The sequence below is a fragment of the Thunnus thynnus genome, chromosome 21, assembly GCF_963924715.1.
Source record: "Thunnus thynnus chromosome 21, fThuThy2.1, whole genome shotgun sequence".
Taxonomy (NCBI): domain Eukaryota; kingdom Metazoa; phylum Chordata; class Actinopteri; order Scombriformes; family Scombridae; genus Thunnus; species Thunnus thynnus.
The window spans coordinates 11,247,453-11,265,402 of record NC_089537.1 but is presented as its reverse complement, the minus strand read 5'-3'; the positions used below and the strand labels follow the sequence as shown (position 1 = coordinate 11,265,402).

The 17,950-nt window shown below is 40.2% G+C and overlaps 1 protein-coding gene across 18 annotated transcripts in view; it reads right to left on the bottom strand.

Moving 5' to 3' along the window:
- si:ch211-285f17.1 (sickle tail protein homolog) overlaps positions 1 to 17,950 on the bottom strand; it is a 113,805-nt gene that overhangs the window by 64,191 nt on the left and 31,664 nt on the right. The window contains exon 1 of one of the 18 annotated variants that reach the window (XM_067578273.1): positions 5,683 to 5,839. The exons of the other annotated variants lie outside the window; for them this stretch is intronic. The gene's annotated coding sequence lies outside the window, so the exon portion shown is untranslated. Of the gene's footprint in view, positions 1 to 5,682; positions 5,840 to 17,950 lie in introns of those variants that run through there. 18 annotated transcript variants of the gene reach the window in all.

Below are 17,950 nucleotides of genomic sequence, written 5' to 3'. Positions count from 1 at the left end.
GGGCTAGAAAAACTCACTGGCATTGGAGTGTAGTCTGGGCCACAAGATCTAGAGGTAAAACAACTAAATAACCTTCAATTATTTTTTAACTGAAAAGGTTCTTTTTCAGAGAGACATACGTGATGGAATATTGAGTTTTTCTCATTGTCCGCAAATCCAGTGAAAAGATCAAAACCAACAGTGTGTTTCTCAATACTTTCCAACTTCCCGGCTCACTGTCTGTAGCACTCAGTCCCAAACTCATTTGTTCCTCCTGAAGATGTAAATCTTTAAAAACAGGTCATAAATATATATACTGTCATTTTTAAAAGGCTAAATAATTTCATAAAACAGCTGAGCACTGTACCTTTCAGCAAACATTACTCAAATGGGAATAAACTGTGTTTTTCGCAGGGGACCATTTTCAGAAGCGGATTTGCTCTTGAGCATTTATGGTAGCAGGAAGGTGTATGTGGCATTGGCTCAAAGTAAACTACAGTGACCAGCATGTTCAACGTAATGAAAGAACATGTCACCAAATGAAAAAGTTTCGCTAATTAATGTGTATATGATGTTAACAGTTTCTGGACAACAATGGAGGTCTGCGACACAGAGAAATAAACTATATATGGCTTTGAATACACAGGCAAAACTTGTTAGTGGGATTGTTGGTTGTGAGATTTGTTGACAATAAGAAACATATAGAATATTGTCCTTTGTCCTTGTCCTTTTCAAAATGCTTGGAATCTACTTTTGTATCCACAAAACATCACTGCCACCAACATCATGTATGACAAAATCTGCCCTAAACTGAAGAAGAGTGTTTGAAGTTAACAGGTGTCATAATTTTACTAATACTTAGATAAAATCCTCAGAGTACATACACTGTGTCCTCATGTATCGATACACAGTGCATGAATAGCAGCTCTTTCTCTCTCTGTTTATCTGTAATTATATTTAGCCTGTAATGGTTTTATTTGATAATCATTGACCTGCCCTCCCGGGACACTTTCCAGTATTTACATGGTCCTGTCTACTTATCAGTCAGAGCAGGAAGGAGTTCTCCAAACAGACCGTGCAGAGACAGAAGACAGGTTTCCTCAAAACCTCCTAACTCGAGAGCTCAGGTAGCTGCTACTCCTAGAATAGCCAGGCTTAATGAAAACATCCTGTGTGTCACAGGCTTTACAGAATATTTTCAGAAATGGAACTTTTATAATCTGGACCGTGGCTAAATGAGAGTGTACTGAGTTTGTCAGGCAGAGGGGCAATTATGAAATCATGCCTCGATAATGACTCATTAGCGAGCGGTCACTGCGGTCGATAGAAAACATAAAAACGCCAACATTGGAGGAGAGAGGACAAGACACAGCAGGTTGTTAAATAGGTCTCAGAACAGAAGTCTCATCCATATTTATTGGGATTATCCAGCTTTAATACTCAAATTCGGACTTTTCTTAATTAACAACGCTTTATAAGGACAGAAAACCTCAAATGCTTTCAAGGATTTCAAAGAGAATGACGTTAGTAAATGCCATTTTGCAGGACTGATGGGCAGTTTTTTGGCATTTAATTTTCCCTCTCACATCAACCGGGCCTCATCACATTATTCTTTGTCTTTCCACATCTTAATTCATGATCTATTTCCCCAGAAGGCAGCGGTGATTGTAGACTAATAGACAAAAACATACAACTCCTGTTCATGTGTACACAAAGCATGTCCATCACCAGACAAAAACAACCCTGGTATGTTCTTGTGTGTTGGGAGGTACCATGTCACCAAATGCCTAAAGGAGTGGACGGATGGGAGAGGCGGGGGTGATGTTTACACTGGGAGAAAAGAGCTGGGTGGGTGGGGGGGGTTTAATAGCGACCAAAGAGTGTCAGAGCAGTGTCTGCTTGAGCCTCTCGTGCCTGTGGGTGGGGAAGATTTGTCTTCCCCCTCCTTCTCATTATTGCCAAAGAAAGAGGAGACGGTCAAACAAGTGACTTCACTTAATAGGTGGAGTCACTGAAGTATGTGGAGCCCATAAACAACAAGAGTAAAGGGCCAAGTAGAAGAAGAGCTATTGGTTTTGTGTCATCTGAGTAGGGCATTTTAAAAAGAGTGGAGACTTATTTCCTTAATAAAAAATACACTTTTCAGTACAATTACGACATCTTTTACAGTTGTCCTCTAACTGTAGGTCAACCCATTTGTTAGTGACTTTTCTGTCATGCTCTATGTAGAAAGTCCTTCATAAAAATCAAATTTTATGTCTTGGCAAATTTTCCAACAGCTCCACAAGCATCCGATATCATGACAGGAAGCATGATTTTCCTCTGTGGATAATCCTTGTCACAGCAAAGCCTACAGCAACGACTCCAGCAAATGTCACGGTCTAACATAAGCCTCTACCATCGCCAACAATAAAAGACAGCGGAGAAACATCTGTGTAATATTAAAAACATCACTCCTGCTTACTTTGTGTCACTACTTTTCAGTATGGTGCTTCAGATTTCGTCTAGTGGTTAAAAAAATCATTCAGTTCCATTCAGACCAATTATGAATATCAAATAAAAAGGACATGGAAAAGAAGGAAACACAGAGAAGACTGACACTAATGAATCATTATGAGCTGAACTGCAAATCACTGCCTTATTAAATCACTTTCTGCTGGTCTGTCACATTTCTCCGTACAGAGCATTAAAATGTTACCATTAGTCCCTGACAGAAAGTCATTTCACTAGCATTCGAGAGGAACGCAAAAAGTCTATTTGTATAATAGAAACGACTTATCCTCTGATCCTTTAAAACTGTGGCAAAATATGGTGTTACATACTTGAATTTCTTACCTCCACTGCAGAAATAAAAGATTTTCAGAGAGTGTGTTCATCTGTGCCTCAGAGATGGCTCAAAATGAGGTCAGTTTACAACGGGTAGAAGTCGATTAATGTGTTAGAGATTTTGTCTGATTGTACCTTGCTATCATTCCCACCTCTATTAGACTCACGTTGTTTTGGCCCGAAGGACGGTTTCTGGTCTAAGCTGTTCAGACGATGAGGACGAGATCCGTTGTTCGCAGCTAATTGAGAATATAATTTGCCTCAGGCGTAAACTTAAACTTTATTAAACAAGAAAGTCTTAGACTGTTGAGATGATGCGTTGATGGAGAAATAGCAGTGGACACTTAACTTAAGCATCAAGGTTATCCTACAATATAAGTAAGGATTTATAGAAACCTTAAAGCTTGACCTTGGAAATAGAAGTTTGACAAGAAATTCTTAGCATAAGGTCGACTACTGGAAATATTCCAGAGCTTTTAGCCACATCTCATGGCCTTCATCACCAGAGTGACATTTGAAACAATCAACATCTGTTTTCCAGAATCAGAGTCCCTGTTGGTCTGGGTGATCCACACACTTGACACTTGACGAGTTTTCATTGGAACTGCTCTTCTCCGAAAAAATAGCAGGTATACAATTTTATTTTTTTAGTATAATTTGGATGAACTGACTCTTTAATATTGTTTCAAGTAATTATTTCTGTATTTTTTTTTCACAAACACAACCCCACACACACAAATGCACTTTGGGTAGCTTCATTAAGTGGGGGTGTTCTATCATATCTATAACTCAACCGCCAATAGGAGCTGAAATGAAAGCTCTGTAATGAGGTTTGATCAAATCCTGAAGCTCAATGAGACGTGGCATGAGTTGGCTCAGGGCCCAATGAGGGATGACAGTGCAGACAGCTCTGTGGAGAAACACCTGGTCAGACCTCTCCCTCCTCCCCCCCGGCCTCTGCGCTACTCGGCCACATGCCACTTGCCCAGGTGTGTTTCCACCAAGCTCAGCGTCCCGTGGCAGCCATCAAACTCAACAGCACCACATTTGCATCGGCTATTACATATGGCCCAGGTTAGTGCTTGATCTCTTGCACAGATCCAGACATGATCTGTTATGTCTGGATACTGATGCAACAGAATAGTCCAGCCAGGTAATCAAGTGGTCAAGACACAACCTTAGTGTCTTATAATGATATCAGACAAATGGAGGCATATGGTCAGGAGCTACTGTGTGCCTTTGCTTTTAAAAACACTGCCAAAATCACTGCGCCTCATATGCTAGCACTTAGACAAATAGCTTGGCTGAATTAAACTGGCAGCCACGGCACTGCCTTACACTTAATAACAGTTTCCTCTGGTCTTGTGAGAAATTGACAACTTGCTACATCAGCAAAGACTAAGGCACAAAGAAAACTTGTGAGAGACAGTCACACTGTCAGAGCACCGGAACAAGTGATGAAGGATGAGGTTCGGGGGCTCTAGAAGGGGTGCAAGGGTGCAAGCCCATTTGTCTTTTTGACGAGACACTCCTTTCCGACCAGTTTACCTTCCCTCCCAGCGGGGGAACTGAAGTTGATATACTCATTGCTGAAAGAGACACAACAAATCCCACCACTGATCACCTGAGTGATAAAAAATAAGGTTATAGAAACTATACAGTCCTCTATAATTACCGAACTAAATACAAAGTACTGCTTACCATTTAGTTTTTGACAAGCTCATTCTCATTGGATGTTGATTTTGCTGATTATTTATTGGATTTATCCAGTTTGATCATTCTAAGGTGATAAAAAATACATTTGAAATCAAGTTTGACATTAATTGAGATTAATATCACACACTTACATGAGAATAGCTATGAAATTACGTTAAATTTTTTCCATTTGTTTGTGCTTTGGGCAGACCAGCCTTTTCCAGATGCAAATCTACTGAACAGTGGAAAAAGTTAAAGCAATTCCAGCAGTACTGGAGAGCTGCAGACAGGAAAATTGGCTTGTTAAGACAATGCTTAAAATGCTACTTTATTTACAGCGCAGTGACAAACTAAGCATAGCTCTCAGATGAAAAGAGGTCACCATTAACTATAGTTTACTGCTCTGTCTAGTAAATGGATCTATGTAACATTAGAAAACTGAAGTTGCAAAGTGATGTTCATTTTCAGAGGAAGAATGCAGCATCTTCCCGGTGGGAAAATTTAGTAATCCATTTGATCCAGCGAGAAAACAGCACCATACATGGCCAAATCTACTGTAAATCTGATCCACATTCAGCTACTTTTGTCTACAGATGTCATTTTCCTGTGGTCTTTAGAAGGAGATGAGATTCAGAGGCGGCAAAAAAAAGATTAGGGAAAAGTTCTTTACACTGATTGATTCTGAGATGATTCATGTAGCGGAAAAGAGAAGACAGATAGTTAGGACTGTGTTTTGTGAAAGTGACCGTAATGTTTTCAAGTTCAGCCTCTCATCGTCTGACCCTCACCACTCTTCTCCCCCATCAGCTTAATTAGACACAGCCACACACACATTAGATGGTCCCCTTTTTGCTTCACGCACTGAATGGCTGGCTGCAGTTCAAGGCACCACAAAAACAGCTATGCAAAACAAGCAGCTTTCAGAGCCAGGGGAAACCATCAGCAAACAGCACACACATTAACAACTCTATAGTGAATGCAATTCAAAAAAACCCACTGGAATCTCAAACGATATTGCGTGCGATAATAACGAGCCACTTCCGAAGTCATGCAAGGATGTTTGCCTTTGAATACATCAGAGGAAAAAGGGGTTGACTGAGCATCTGTGCATTTTTAAGTTCACATCTGTGTGAGTGTGTGACCTTGGGTGCAAGTGTGTGTATGTGAGATGCATCTACTCACCTTTCCTTCCCGGTTCTCTGTGATACACTATGTCCTTATAAAGAAAAGTCTTGTACACAAACACATTGACACCAACTAACTAACACACCGTGGCAGTCCCAAAACTTTTTGCTCTCTCCCGGCAGATCTGCACACTTCCCCAACTCCCCTCCCTCTCTCTCTCTCTCTCTCTCTTACTTCAGCACTTCCTGGGCTGCTGTTTATGCTCCAATCAGGCCATCCAAGAAACTGCCGCTGCCCCTCCGCGCCCCCCCCCCCCCCTCTCTCTCCCTCAGCCAACAGCCATTGTTTGGCGGAGGCTTGTCACATGTAGACGTCTGTGTGTGTTCCCTCTTGACTAAGGTTTTTTAACCTCTTGCCACTACTCGGAGTCTGGCTCTCCTCAATCAGGAGAAGAAGACCGACCGAAGAGGCAAACTTCAAGCCGAAGGAGTGAAGATGAAGGGAGGATAGGAGCTGGGCTAGTAGGCTGAAGAAAAACACATGGAGGGGGCTTCCTGCTTGAATGTCTTACTGAGACAGATACACTATTTGAGGCACGAGGAAAGGGGGGTAGCAATGTTGAGTAAGGGTTGGGGGTGTGTCTGGAACTTTCTCTCCAAATCCAACAGCTTGTTGCTACAAACCGCAATGAGGTTCAGCCCATCATAGCCCCCAGAGAGCCTCAAAGCTCTGTCTCCACAACAAGGCGCCTTTCCCATGGTCTGCCAAAAGTTTTTACCATGATACCTCAACCTCTTGTCCCTCACTATATCCAAAAGCCCAAACCTCCAATTCACTGTCTCACTAAGCCAGCCAAACACAGCCAGACCAGCTCTTTCTAGGCTTTTGGGTGAAATAAAAAAGGGCGGAGGTGTGATGTGGGGGTGCAGGGTAGGGAGGTGAAAGGTGACGTGTGGGAGGAGGCAGGTTGGCAGCAGCACACTGAGCTTTTGTTGGTGTTGTTAACAGTTCCATCATCGCATGATGGTAACACCTTGTGGGTTGTGGAAGAGTTCAGGCCAAACTTGAAGACACTCACAGTTAGTAATACTTAAAACATGTGTTTTGCTTTCAAGGAAAAAGCTTTTGGAAGCATTTTGGTGTACTGAGATAAAATGTTAACATCTTTTCTGGCAGTGCACACAGTCAGAAGATAAAGATAAGGATAAGATGAAGCATAATTCCAGTTTATTACATCTTGGGCCTGTTCATTGTCTGATTATGATAACAAAACATGGTAACATGGTGACCAAAATTATTACTGAGATCTGGAAACACAACAACATTGTTACAATAAAGTGGAACAGGACTTGGACACACAAATGGTCAGAGGACAGGTACTAAAAGAACCAGATAATCTGAATCACCTATTTGTGTGGTAAAGCCAAAATGTCAAAAAGAATCCTTGATTGCACATGAAAACTGTGCATGTATAAGTAAGTTTAGGTCAAAGTTGAACCAGTTGATGGATGCTTATAATAGTCAGCTTCAGTAATAATTTTACTGTTCAGCCTCATTTTCTCTTCCAAATAAATTTATCTAATCTGAGGATCTAGTTAAAGGGGAACTCCAGCAATTTAGTATTGCACTCAAAAGAAACAGATTAAAACACTCACTCCTACATTTACTTTAATAGCATCTTTTATTACAACCTTGCCTTTCAAACCATATATCTCCAGTTAGCAATGCAGGCCTTTTTTGTTAATTTGTAGTATCCCAGCCCAATATCAGATAACCCTTATGACATCATCGGGGATATTTTCAGAGACCTTGGAGTGCTGTCTTCAAAGAAGACAGAAAACTTTATACAGCTGTTTTCATAGGCTGGATAATACTCTTCATAATGAGTAAACTGAACTTTTGAATTGGTGCCCCTTGCATCACAGTCTGCTTATATTTTTTGCCCTATCCCACTTCTTTTTAGCAACAACGCTGCATTCCAAGATATCAATCAGCAGCTTAGTACAAAGCTATTATTACTAAAAGAAATGATGGTCTAAAAAAACATCCAGATTGTAATAAACTGCAATTATCCTTTAACTGATTCTAATGTGCAGTCCAAAATTTGATATGAACAGACTAAACCTCTCTCATCTTCCTTCCTATCCATTCTACTTATTTCTTCTTCTCTCCTCTCCGATATCATCTCCTTTACTTTTGCTCTGAATGTGATTCTTTCAATCATTCAGTCGAGCCACACAGCAGATTGCCTGTTGAAGGAAGTGTTTGACACTGTAGGTCCTACAATTTCACTCATCCTAAACAGTAGTCTAGCCAATGGTTCTGATCTCTCTTGCTTTAAAAATGTGGTATTACATCCCATCATTAAAAAGCCTTACCTTGATGCAACTGTTCTAAATAATTTCTTGCCTATTTCTAAGTTGCCATTGTTATCTAAGGTCATGGAAAAAATTTGTCTATTCATGTCACAATGATCTACTGCTGTCGCTTGAATCTGGTAAATGTGCCATACTAATTCTACTAGACCTTAGCTCCGCCTTCGATTTAGTTGACCATAATATTCTCCTGAACCATCTGGAGCACCAGGTTGGTATCCAGATAGATCTTTTTCTGTCAAAACTGGAAACATCTTCTCCTCGTCTGCTCCCATCACCTGTGAAATACTTCAAGGCTCCATTTTCGGGCCCATATTATTCACCTTATACACGCTCCCTTTAGGCTCGATCCTCCAAAAATACAATATCTTCTACCATTGCTATGCAGATGACACTCAACTATACCTCCCATTGGAACCTGGTGATAATAATAACATAGTTAGGTCCCTCCTTGATTGCCTCCAGGATGTGAAATATTGGATGGCAAAAAACTGTCTTCAATTAAATGACCATGCTAGAAATCTTGGTGTTATCTTCAATCCAGTTTTAAAATTTGGCAGACAAATTAACACTGTTGGGAAAGGCTGCTTTTTCCAGCTAAGAAATATCGCCAAACTCAAACCATTCCTCTCATTTAATGACCTGAAGATTGTCACTAATGCCTTCATTTCCTCTTGGCTGGATTACTGCAATGCTCTTTATTTGGGAATTAGCCAGTCATCCTTGTCTCGCTTGCAGCTGGTGCAGAATGCTGTTGCTAGACTACTAGCTGGTACCAGGAAGAGAGACAGCATCACTCCTGTACTGGTGTCCCTGCTTTGCCTACCAGTCAAGTATAGGACTGAGTTTAAAGTTCTATTGTTTGTTTTTAAAGCTTTACATGGCCTGGTGCCCTAGTACATCTCTGAGCTCCTCTGCTCCCTTTCCAACCCCAGATCCTCAGACCAGCTGCTCCTAGCTGTGCCTTGATTGAGGCTAAGTGGTAAGGGCGATCCTACGTTTGTAGTAGCCTCCCCCAAAGCTTTGGAACAGTTTACCATTTTCAATGAAGTGTTCCCCCTCTGTAGACACTTTTGAGGCTAAACTTAAGACCCACATGTTTACTCAGGCCTTTGAGTGTTCTTAAGGTTTTATGTTTCACTTTTTACTCGTTTGTATTTTCCAATTGTTCCTTTACGTATTTATTAGTGTATTCTTATGGGATAGTATTGTTATGTTATCTCTATTGTTTTTTTGCTGTTACCATGTTATGTTATTTTATTTATGTTATTTTATTCTACAGCACTTTGGTCAATTCTGGTTGTTTTTAAATGTGCTTTATAAATAAACTTGATTGGGGCGCCTCCATGCCAGGTTGGATTCAGGAAACATTCATCTTGTTGTTTAGTCTGGGCACCATGTGTTGGAGCAGGGAGGCTGCTCCCCTCTGCAGACCCCTCCTCTTGTGCACACAAGCACAAAAACCACAACACTGACAGACATGATCTGGACTTTGCTGCGACTGTGGTGCCCAGATGCACAAAAACAATAAAACATCAAAGCAGCATGAAGAGAGAAGAAAATGCTCCATCACTCCCTCTGTGGCTCAGGTGTGCCAGCATGGATGCTTTGTGCATCAGCATCTATTTCTTATGCTGCTATTATTATACAATAAAGAATGAGAGAGATGTTGACTCAGAGCAAAGAGTCATTTATGGAGCAGACAACAGGAGGCAGGTGCAATGAACTACATGCAGAGCAATATTTGCATGGTTGTGTATATGTGGGGCTACAAGTGCATGTGCTCATGAATGTATTTGGACTCATGATGCCGTGTGAAAAAAGGATATGCCCTGACATTACTTTCTTCCCGCGTGAACAGTATAAACAGAACCGACTTTGACTAATCCCTCAGAGCTAAATCCTTCCATTGCTGAAAAGTAAACCCAAACAAATGGAGAGGGAAGACAAAATAAATCAAAACATTTGGGATTTAACAGTGCAAGAGCAGGTGAGGATTACACCTGAAGCTATTCAGTTTGGTGCCTCTGCCTTTTCCTACTCTGCTATTGAGGAAACGATCCTGCAGTCACCCAGTGAAAGAGCCACCTGTGTGCCTTGGAAGGTACTCAACTCGACTGCACTTGTATAATATGACTTGAGTAAAGAGAATGAAATGATAGACAGCTTGCTTTCAGCTACACAAATGCCAGCAGATTCAAGAAAAGGGACTCAGCAGCTTAAAAGACAGCTTTTCATAAAAACTCTTTCATTTTAAAAGACTAAGGAAAAAATAGCTCCAGGCACGATGGTGAAATTTGGTAAAGATGACTCATATCATACGAAAGAAGAATCGGATGAGTTGTGACAACCTCTGTTATCCTGACATGACAGCTTGTCATGTGACCTCTGCCACTTTAATCCAGCTGTTGCATTGTTGCTGAATACGCTGAACAAGACTGTAATGCTGAAACATCTGAAATGACATTGCAAAAAAAAAAAAAACAAAGTCTCACTCAAACACTCAAAACAGCCTTATTACTATGACATCTGTGGAAAAATTAAAATGTAAAATCATATTTTCATTGAAAGATGCATATTTTATGCAGGTTTACTGTTTATAGAATGTCATGAAATCACTAAATGGGCTCCTTTTCTAACATGTTACTTTAACCCCCCTATTTAGCATTTATAAGCAGTATATAAACACTTGATAAATTATTTTATAATACACTATAATATATATGACGTTATATGACGTCTTAATTCATGTATCTGATTACAATTAAAACCTGTCCTACGAAGCATCTGTAACTGGTGTATGAAGAGTTAATGGATGATTTATAACATACTGATAACACAAGCCAAGTTGAGCTTGGTGAGGTTTGATTTTCACTTTTGAAAGGTCAGATGTCACTTTCCACTTAGATTTCTTACAGACACCCCCCTGACTGACAATTACACTGCTGACATCTTCTGTGTGTTTATGATAAATGAAAAACTAGTGTACAATACAGGTTTAACAGTGAAGGCATTGCTGCAGAGCTGTTTTCACTCCAGTACCCAGAACCTCAGACTCAGTGTCTTTCTGGCTCATATTAGGTTTTCAGGGTATCTTTCTGCCAAACTGATAGAGAGAGCAAAAAAAAGAGGCACCAAAGGCCTTGGCTGCCATCCCACTCTTGCCCATGGACCAAGCTGCCTTTTACATATATTTAGCCTCAAATCATCCAAAGCTCTGGTGAGCTGCTGCTCTCTATTTTAAAGCCAGTTTCATAATCTTTCATAGGGAGGCTGAAGAGTTTAGCCGATGGCAACAATGGAGCCACAGGGCTACTATGATCTCTGAGTCAGCATCAAACTCTCCAAAAAGTGCATGGAAAGAAATCTCAATAAAGTTCTGAAATAATGACTTTACCAGTTTGAAAAGATGATGACCATGCTGACATAATGCAAATAATGCACAGCACTTATATTACAATCTGGCTTTCCCCCCCTGTCACAAACACATATGAGTAGGCAGAGGAACACAACAGCTCATGCTCATAACTTGTTGTAACAGCTTGGTGAATCTGCCTGCCATTATGGATTTCTGTGCTATTGATTAAATAAATTAATAACAGCCTGAAGTAATGACAATGTGAAGTGAGAGGCGTGAGATCAGACCCAGGTCGGAGAAATGAATGTGGCACTATGAGGCCAGTATGATTGTCCTGTGTCCCCGCCGCAACAGTGACAGAAGGGAACAAGGAGACATAACTCACCCAGTAAACACAGTACAGAGGGTCAGAGGGGTCACATGACTGTATATCTGTCTGTCTGACTGTAGGTCTCTCTGTCTCTGAGTAGTCACACACATGCATGAACACAAGTGGCAGCATCCGTGAAAATGGGGTTGGACAGATTTTGTCCTAAAGAGAACATGAGTGTATCATTCTGGTCAGTGTTGATCAGTCTCCAAGTCAGACAGTCTCTGAGATGAAAAGCAAAGAAAAGGACGGCGAGGACTGGGTCAACAAAGGCATTGCAGACTAATAAAGCAAGAGGCTCAGTGCCAGGCAGCGTCTTCATAGGCAGCCAGGCGGCGGTTGCCTCAAGGTTTGAAAAGTTGGCTTGTGATCTGAAGATCACAGGTCTGAATCTCAAGACTGAGCAGAAATATCTTACTAAAGTAAATCAGAAAAGTGCTTCTCTCATTCAGCTACTGTCAGGATGCCCTTGAGTAAAGCTGTCAGTTACTGCAAGAATGAAATTACAGGGGGGAATAAAGGATGTAAAGTGCAGAGAAAATGCCTTTACATTGCATCGCCTACAGGAAATACAGTGTGCAGTTTTCTATAGAACTGCCACTATTAATTAAAAGAAAATTACCCAGCAACTATTTTGATAATCGATTAATCATTTAGATATGTTTTTTAAGCAAAAATGCAAATGATTTGATGGTTCCAGGTTCTTAAATGTGAGATTTAGCTGCTTTTCTTGGTCCTACATGATAGAGAATTGGATATGTTTGGACTGTTTATTGGACAAAACAAGACATTTAATGATGCCACCTTGTGCTCCAGGATATTGCAGTGGATGTTTTTCACTGTTTTCCGATGTTTTATAGATCAAACGAATAATCAATTAATCGACAGTGAAAATAATTGTTCGTTGCAGCCCAAGTTGAGTGTCATAATGGGAATGTGTCAACCTTACCGATCTATTTACCACTATATGCTAACATTGGTTTAATTTTAAATAGAATAATAATAATGGAAATTTTTAAAACTCTTTTATCTTGTTACACGGACAATGGGTTATGTACTTATTTCGACAGCACTATATCTGTAACAGCTTGTAAGAGACCTTCTTATTTTTCCAATAAGACACATTTTCTGATCTGACAATTCAAGCAGTGATTTGCATACGCACTACACTGAACCAATTCCCACCCTGTTAAAAAAGTAGCTGGTACTGCTGATCACACTGAGAATCAAAACACCTCTGCAGCTTTTTGCATTATCAGTCCATTAGAAACTCACAAAAGCCTATTGTAGCTGTCCAGGGCAAATGGCTGAGAGCCACGGTAAACAAGTAGCTGGTGGAGAGTCAAACACAGATATTTTTATCCTTACTGCATGATTTGATTGGTACCATATTGAATATCACATGACCTCAGTGTTTGAGAGGCACTGCTGCAGAGTTATTATTGGATACTTGCTGTTCCTACATCTACTAGAACAATTAGATCTTTTAATAGGCAATGAAGCAAAACTGCGCTAGAAGTGTTTTTGAGCCAGTTCAAATTTGTTGTAACAACACTGCAGCCTTGAATCTACAATCACCTACTTCTACCTTTTGTTATGAACACAGACATGGCCTCTATAAACTCTGGCATTTGAATTTTTCATGCTTCTAATAAGCACTCAGTGTTTGAAGAGTACATTGCTTCGTAGGTCAAATTCAACCGTCAATAACCCCTAGCAAGAAAAAGAAAAACGCAGTGGAATTTTGAAGCAGTTCTGGTTTATTTTCAGTCAGCTAATCCTTAACAGAGTGATCTTTCTGCAACTGCCGTGTTATTTTCAAACATCAGGTGGTGCGTGACCTCGCGTGCAACTCTGAGTCTCATCCAATGTACCCAGTTGTTTTGGCTGCATTGTGACATTTTGAGTGCGTGTACTACCGTCTGTTTCCAAATGAAGCATGAAGCAACTATCAGTATGGCGCAGGGCAGTGCGCTCTCAGTCAAGTCTTCTCAGATAAATAAAGCCTGAATAAACAATGTGGAGAGTCAATGCCCTCTTGTCCTGCACTGACATCCGTTTCTGATGATATCACTACGCCAATAGGTTTTAACTCAGAAAAGACACAGCAGGAATACGGCAGAACAGTAATGTCTAGTCACTTAACATCAGAATCTAAACCTGACTGTTAGGCTGACTGTTTGAGCTGAAAATGAAGTGAGGAAACAGAGAAAGCGTCAAAGAGAGAGACAGACAAGGAGAGATGGGTGACAGAAATGCCGTTGCCACCAGCTGGTTCAGGCGGTGAACCTGTCAGGTCAAACTCTCTTCTCTTCTCCCAAATGGTTCCACATCTGTCCATCACTCCATCTCTATCTCTGCCTCTCACACTTGACTACTATTATGTAACACTTTCAAATTACTGCAAGTGCAGCCCAGCAAACAATAACTGTAAATACATGTTTTTGTTGTCATAGAAATGTGACTCCTAATCAGGTTTATAGAGTAAGAAAATGCATTTAGCTTAATTGTGTTTGGCCCATAAGTGCACTTTGGTGCCTCCTGGTGCATCATAAGAATTATTAGTCTGAATATAATGCATTTAGAATGGACAAAAGTAATGAGACTAAAATATTTATAAGAATTTTTATGTCAAAAGAAAAATTAGCAGATATGCTTTCCCCATGAGCAAGGGCTTTGCCACTAGCTGTAGTGCTGCATCTGCCTTTCAAAATATTTATTATGCAAAACATGTCTGGGAGGAATTTTGAAGATAAAGCGGCCCTAAAGATATAAGTCATTTGCCTATCGATAAAAGCGCCCTTTATTGGTACTCTGGAAAATGTTTCAACAATGAATAATTGATGATTGCTGGTTGCACATCACATTAACTGCCAGCTGTCGCATTGTGAACTGCGGGCCTCAATCAGCAACTTAGCATACCCTTCTTGACTTCCCATTGATATGAGAGACGCTCCCTGTCTGACTGTCAAAGGATTTCAGGGGATCACAAAACAACAAACAAATGTGTTATGAAATATGCAGCGCTGAGAAACATTTGGTCACGATCACAATTAATATTCTCTCTTCAAGAGCATAAACAGAGCAAGAGAGGGGAGCGTAAAGAGAAAAATAAGTTTTGACTGCTCTCCTTATTACATCTACAGCATTTGTGTGGCTCCATATGTTCACAGTGTGAAACAGTCTGTGCATCTACAATAAATCTGTGAAATTACATTAATTCACAAGTTATGAGTCAGACTTCTTTTAGTATGCTGATATTACCCCATGATTTCACTTCCATCTCAGTAATTAAATTTTTAGAACATTTCATAACCAGACACTACTTTTTCCATCAATTGCCATTATTATTTCCAGAAACATTTTGCTTAATTAACTTGACTTAGTCTAAAGTGCATCTACTAATAAGCACACAAATTAAAATTGAGGTGTAGAACACTTAAAGCTGTCCAATTGCAGCAGGAAAAAAACTATGTTGTCATACAAGTAAACCTGTGAATCTCTTCATTGTCAAGTGTAGCTAGCAGATGCAGAAAGCCATTCAGAGCGTTAAGGACAGGATGAAACTTCCTGAAACTTTCAGGAGGTTTGTTCACGGTTTAGATGGACAATCTGCAGGGAAAGCAAAACCCAGCCCAGCATCTGGTCTCTGAAAACAACAAGCCCGCAGGAACAGACGCACATCCACATGTGATGTAGCCAAGGTAAGACACCGATGAAACATGTCACATTAGAGTATGTGAAAAGGCTTTCCTTCCATGCAAAAAATACACAATGCCCTGTTTTCAGAATGATCATATTTGATTTATATCCTTGCTTCACCGCCTGTTGTATAATGCCCGAATGGGTTGTGCGGGTTCTGCCTTACATTGTCTTTTTCTCTAGTCTCTCTGGTCATAAGAAATCAAATATTATATAACAAAGGATGTTAGATAAGGGTTTCTGATGCCTATCACAACCTATCTACATTCTTCAGCTGGGCGTCTTGCAAGAGTATTGGTTGGGAAGGATCATGACAAATGGTTATATGGCTGCTTTTGGCAAAAATAATCAGATTTTCTACTGTTTCTCTCAGCAGTATCAAAAGTATTGTAATAAAGGGATCTTAATCTTTTTATCCTGTCACTTGGTTGAATGGTCTATTAAATTTGCTCATATCCAGCCTCCGCCGCTCCGAAAACTGATAACATATTCACCCTTTTTGATTTAATTCTTGAGATGAATTGGAATAAGCGTGGAGATAAAACAGAAAATAAAAATTGGTGAAATCTGCTGTCACAAATTTCTCATGTGCATCCCAGTTTTCTGTTAAGTATTATTAAACCTCCAGCTGTTAACATCAGTTCAGCAGAAAATCCCCCCATTCTCTCCCCGCAGCTCAACGAGACAGCCGAGCTAAAATGCTGCGTCAGTCTCATGATAGCTTTAGCTGCCTAGCCAACAATCATGCATTTCTTACCAGTGACTTCATCACCCAGCCAAACCGTATTATTCCCCTTTTGAAAAATCCCCAGATTTAACAGTGGGTGGGGGAGGAGTGCATTTGATCCCTGATTCAATGTTTCTAGTGTTTAATACTGTAAGAATGTACCAAAGATGCTCAGAGGCACAGGGCGGCTGTCAAAGCCATCTCAGCGTTTAATATTTAGGGAAAAAGAAACTTGGCAAAAAGTGAAGTTTTTAGTCACAGCCTAATTGAAAAAGCTGTGCTCGCAGGGATAAAATGAATAAATGTCAAATCAAACACTTTCACAAACCGCACCAGAGACATAAACCTACATGAGGAATGAAGCTCCAGTGTGGGCATAATGAATCAAGTTCAACCTAAAATCCTTTCAGCTGTACAGCTGGGGGCGCTACACGCCAGGAGCAATCGAACTCTGCAATATGTGTGTGGAAGAAACTCACCACACTTTTACTGATGTCAAAGACTTAAGTGTCGTGAGGTGTAATTATGTGAAGTGGTTTGAGACCTGCTCACTATCAAAAGCAAAAGATGAGAGATTCCAAATGTGGCCAGGAAGTCTGTTTTATTTCTAGTTGCAGTAAGTACAAAGTGCAGTGCAGCAGAAACAAATCTTACTCTTTTTTTTTTTTTAGTAAACAGCACCCATATTTTACAGCTCTGCTCCTCCACATATTACATATCAGTGTAAAGAACCGGCATTAAAACAGTCTCTTATATAGATTGTCAGTCCTATACGGTCAAATAAGACTTATTTGTCTTAAAACAGGGATGTAAAAATACTATTAGCTGTTGAATTAGATGCATAAGAGAAGTAAACTGGCAAAGTCAGACAACTAAATGACAATAAACTGATAGAAGCAGGTTTCTGTGTTATGAATTTGCACCATTCATTTTCTTACATTGACAGAACACATGCAACCAGGAATTTATAATTCAGTGCACATGGGTCACAGTGATCTTAATAGCTTCAGGGCAGAGTGATGGTGTTCTCTGTACCTGACAGTCATTATGTTAACTATTACAGGCTGAGACCCTGCTGAGCACATGACAATTGCGGCACAAAGTCTGTCTGTTCTGCTGGCAAATGAGGTACATTTAAAATTGGCTCAATTAATTTTGGTTAACCCGCAGTCAGGCTGCACATACAGTTACCAGAGCACATAAGTCCCTGTAAAACAGTAAGATCTGATACCATTTCAGGTAATATTTATCTTATCAGCCCTGCAGCCGTTGAGAACAGGCACTCTGTGCACTTTGCTGCTTTGCGGTTGGTTTGGAGGATCATGATAACACCACAACTCTTTATCTTTCTAATTAATTTATAATGAATGCGATTACTTTGGCTTTAAGCCCTTGTTGTTACAGAGATAAGCATAGATCAGGCCTCACTATAAACAAATGGTTAATCAAATCCAGCAATTCTCTACCATCCATCCATATTACACCACCAATGAAAAGTCTTTTTGATATTCCAGTTACGAATGTTCTCTTCATTCACTATCGAAGGTCTGAAGCAACACAGCTCATAAACATTTAGTGGCCCCAACAAGAAAAAAAAACCTCTCTCAGCTCCTATAGCATCCATTTCTAAAACCACACATGAGCTACTGAGTCTGTGGAGAAACTGGAACGGTTCGGCAAAAAAAAAAAACCTAGTCTAGATTTTTTGTTGAGAAAACACTGACTGAGTTGACATACTTCTCAAACAGAGGGGGATGCCTGAGTTATCAGTTTCATATTGAGACAGACACAAA